Below are 5,230 nucleotides of genomic sequence, written 5' to 3' on the forward strand. Positions count from 1 at the left end.
AAAAAAAAAAAAAAAAAAAAATCTATAAAGATGACAATACCTCCAAAATTAATTTGTAAACTTTAAGTTTACAAAATAAAAATAAAAATCCTAGCTATTTTTGGAAATTTATAAAAGAATTCTATGAGGAAGCAAACTTATTTTGAAATAAATGAATGACATTCATAGCATATATCACGGAATTTTATTTGTGTACAAGAGTTTTTTAATAAATTTTACTTTAAGGATTCTGCTGAAGTTCAAATCAATGCTACATTAAAATCAAAAGGCAAAGATTAATGTGTTTCTGAGTTGACTACCTACTTGTCTTTTACTTTTTTATTGCAGTTTATTTAACATGCACACATGCAGGTGTATAGATCATAGGTATGCAGCTCAAAGAAATATCACAAAGTGAAGAAACCCAGGTCTAGAAACAGAAGGTCACCCAGAAACTCCCCTCCTGCCATTTCCATCATTAGCCCCTCTACTCCCCAAGATCAACCACCATCCTGACTTCTGATACCACAAGCTTAATTTTGTCTTTTCTGAACATTACAAAAATAGATTCCATACAGTATGCTTTACTTTATGCCTTGCTTTCTTTATTGAACATTATGCTTTGAGATTCAAGCCTATTGTTACCTGAACCCCACAGCTCATTTCCAACGCTGTACCATGTCCCATTGTGGGATAATGGACCACCTCTTGGTCATCCCTTTCACTGTTGATGGACCTGCCTTGCTTCCAGTTCTACTTTTTCAAACAAGACCGAGCAACAGACACTCTCACACACTGGTGGTGAAAGTAAATTTAACCACTTTGGGTAATGGTTTGGCCTCATCTCTCAAAGTTGAACATACTATTCCTTATTATCCAGAAATTTTGCTCCAAGTACATACCCAAGAGAAATGCATGCCCTTGTTTACCAAAATAAAGGTACAAGGAGTGTTCCTAGCAGCGTTTTTCTTATTTTATTTTTATTTTAAACATGGCAATTACTACACTTGTCATGTGAGTTTGAGATAAATGGGATAAACATAATGGATATGTTTATATTTAGAAACCCTGCTTGAGATGCTGTGAAACGGTGTTTTACACCCTATGGGACTAAATAAAACCGATCTAGAAATGAACCTAAATATTAAACTTCAGCTTGCTGGAAATAATACCTTATGCAGGAGTGTCGCCTGTCAACCTTGCCATTGTGCAACTTTGTTCAAAAGCGCTAGACACCTATCAGTTCGCGGTCTGCATGGCTCTTGGAACTAAGATTTTATTTCATCATGAGCTTGGGTATTACAGTGAGTTTTCCATTTAATAAAATAATTAGCTTCACTAATGCTTTAATTGTCATCTTAAATTACTGTTAACTGAACCTGAAATCTACTTCATTAACTTTAAAAATATAAGGCCATTGCTAAATTGAATTTAGAATGTCAGCAGCTAAAATAACAAAGAAGAAAGATACTCACTCTGTGGTTTTCAAACCTCCTGCTCCACAGCAGATTATTTTAAAGGCAGAAATAACTCCATATGTTATATGGTCTAAAACAATAACTTAGAGAACATCTTCTTTTTAATGACATTCTTAATCAAATCACAAACTGAGCACCAAGAAAAAATATCTATGAGCATAGAGAAATTATTTCTCAATATTTGAAACATTATGAAATGCAAAGACATCCCTTATTCAGTTAAAATGTCAAGTATATAACAAAAGCTAGTTTTACAAATTTATGTTTAATAGCAAAATAATCAAAATTATTTGGAGATGGCAACTTATCAAAATTAATTCACCGGGTAGGCTATTCTGGTTTTATTTAAGACTTTGAAAATTAATTTCAATGGAGATTTTCCAAAAGACCCAGCAATTCCACTCCTCCAAAAAAATTTCCACCCATGAGAAATGAAAACACATGTCCACACAAAGACGTGTATGGTAATGTCTTAAGCAGCTTATTTTATAATAAGCAAAAGTGGAAATAACCCATATATCTGTCAACCAATGAATAATAAACAAAATATAGTATACCCATATAACAGAATACTATTCAGGAGCAAAAAGCAATGAGGTACTAATACATACTAAAGCATGGATGGGCCTCCAAAACATTACGCTAAGTGAAAGGAACAAGACATGAAAGATCACATACCGTATGATTCCGTTCATGCAAAATGTCCAGAAAAAGAAAATGTATAGACACAAAGTGGATTCATGGTTGTCGAGGTGAGAAAGGCAGGTGACGGCTAATGGACACGAAGTTTGTGGAATAGAAAGTTCTATAATGAGAATGCAATGATGGTTGCACTGCCAGGTAAATATACTAAAACTTACTGAATTATTCATTGAAACTGGGTTAAGTTTATTGTATATAAATTATGCCTCAATAAAGCTGTTTTTAAAAATAAGATTTTAGGGCTTCCCTGGTGGCGCAGTGGTTGGGAGTCCGCCTGCCGATGCGGGGGACACGGGTTCGTGCCCCGGTCCGGGAGGATCCCACGTGCCGTGGAGCGGCTGGGCCCGTGAGCCATGGCCGCTGGGCCTGCGCGTCCGGAGCCTGTGCTCTGCAACGGAGGAGGCCGCAACGGTGAGAGGCCCGCGTACCGCAAAAAAAAAAAAAATAATAAAAAATAAGATTGTATTCTGGAAATGAGCCAGGGTGTTATGGATTGGTTGCAGTTTGACATCGGCGCATGTGAGGCCTTTCTGTCTGTCTTCTCAAAAGTTCTCATGTTGCTACAGATGGCCAGAAAGTACATGAAAAGATGCTCAACATCACTAATTATTAGAGAAATGCAAATCAAAACTACAATGAGGTATCACCTCACACCAGTCAGAATGGGCATCATCAGAAAATCTGCAAACAACAAATGCTGGAGAGGGTATGGAGAAAAGGGAACCCACTTGCACTGTTGGTGGGAATGTAAACTGATACAGCCACTATGGAGAACAGTATGGAGGTTCCTTAAAACACTAAAAACAGAATTACCACATGACCCAGCAATTCCACTCCTGGGCATATATCTGGAGAAAACCATAATCTGAAAAGATGCATGCACCCCAGTGTTCATTGCAGCAGTATTTACAATAACCAGGACCTAAAGCAACCTAAATGCCTACCAACAGATGAATGGGTAAAGAAGATGCAGTATATATATACAATGGAATATCACTCAGCCATAAAAAGAACAAAATAATGCCATTTGTAGCAACATGGATGGACCTAGAGATTATCATGCTAAGTGAAGTAAGTCAGACAGAGAAAGACAAATATATGATATCACTCATATGTGGAATCTAATTTTAAAAATGAACTTATTTACAAAACAAAACAGACTTACAGATATCAAAAACAAACTTACGGTTACCAAAGGGGAAAGGTGGGGGGAGGGATAAATCAGGAGCTTGGCATTAAAATACACACACTACTATGTATAAAATAGATAACCAACAAGGACCTACTGTGTAGCACAGGGAATTCTACTCAATACGCTGTGATAATGGAATATTACTCAGCCATAAAAAGGAACAAAACTGGGTCATTTGTAGAGATGTGGATGGACCTAGAGTCTGTCATGCAGAGTGAAGTAAGCCAGAAAGAGAAAAAAATATATCATATATTAATGCATATATGTGAAATCTAGAAAAATGGTACAGATGAACCTATTTACAGGGCAGGAATAGAGATGCAGATGTAGAGAACAGATTTGTGGACACAGGTGGGGAAGGGGACGGTGGGACGAACTGAGATTAGGTTTGACATAAATACACTACCATGTGCAAAATAGCTAGTGGGAACGTGCTGTATAGCACAGAGAGCTCAGCTTGGTGCTCTGTGATGACCTAAATGGGTGGGATGGGGGGGGAGGTCCAAGAGGGAGGGGATATAGGTATACATATAGCCAATTCACTTCATTGTACAGCAGAAACTAACACAACATTGCAAAGCAATTATACTCCAATAAAAAATAGACAGATAAATGCAATTTAAAAAATTACTCTGTGGGGCTTCCCTGGTGGCGCAGTGGTTGAGAGTCCGCCTGCTGATGCAGGGGACACGGGTTCATGCCCCGGTCCGGGAAGATCCCACATGCCGTGGAGCAGCTGGGCCCGTGAGCCATGGCCGCTGAGCCTGCGCGTTCGGAGCCTGTGCTCCGCAACAGGAGAGGCCACAACAGTGAGAGGTCCACGTACCGCAAAAAAAAAAAAAAAAAATATATATATATATATATATTTATTACTCTGTGATAACCTATATGAGAAAAGAATCTAAAAAAGAATGTATATATGTGTATATATTTATATATATATATGTGTGTGTGTGTGTGTGTGTGTGTATAACTGATTCACTTTGCTGTACACCTGAAACTAAGACAACATTGTAAATCAACTATACTCTAATAAAATTTTTTTTAAAGATCTAATGTTGCATCGTCTGCATTTTTATAAAGCTCACTGTGCAAAGGATCATAAAACATAATAAAAATGTAAAGCCATTCCATTAGCTGACAGAATAAGGAATCAAACAGATTCAAGGAGGTGTTTATAAACTAATATAACTTTTTAAAAAATACATTCAGGGGACACAGAATTAACAGAATTGTTCATGAGGATTTTTTTTTTCATTGCCTCCTTCTTCAGCCTCAAGTTCCTTCTCCATTCAGGATCCAGAGTAAATTATTTTTAAACCTAAATCAAATCCCACCATTGCCCTGTTAAAAGCCTTCAGCAACAAGAACAATCTCTACCTCACTCCTTACCCCAGTCTGTAAGGCCGCTATGTTGCCACCTTTGTCTACTCTCTGGTCTCAGTTCATACCGTGTTGCTAACGCCTAAATAAACACCAGCCAAACTGGGCTTCTTTGCTATCCTAAAAACTCCACATTTGTTCCAGCCTCAGGGCCTGTGCACTGGCTATGCCTTGAAAGGCAGCAAAGCACAGAGGTTAAGTGTACAGACTGTGGTCCCATACTGCCTGGCTTTCTGTTTAAATATTAACAGTGTGACTTTGGGTGAGTAATTTCCTTGCACCTCATTTCCTCATCTGTATAATGGGAATAATAACTGCACATACATCACAGGGTTTTTAGAGGATTCAGTGAAATAATGTTTGAAAAATGCTTAGAAGAGCTTTTATATAAAATCTTTTTCCAAATTATCTGCATGAAATGATCTTTCTTCCACAGATCTTTTCAGAGAAGGCCTCTTATTTCAAACTCGGTTCAGGGACTTCCCTGGTGGTCCAG

Source organism: Lipotes vexillifer, unplaced genomic scaffold, assembly GCF_000442215.2.
Source record: "Lipotes vexillifer unplaced genomic scaffold, Lipotes_vexillifer_v1.1 scaffold937, whole genome shotgun sequence".
Lineage (NCBI taxonomy): Eukaryota > Metazoa > Chordata > Mammalia > Artiodactyla > Lipotidae > Lipotes > Lipotes vexillifer.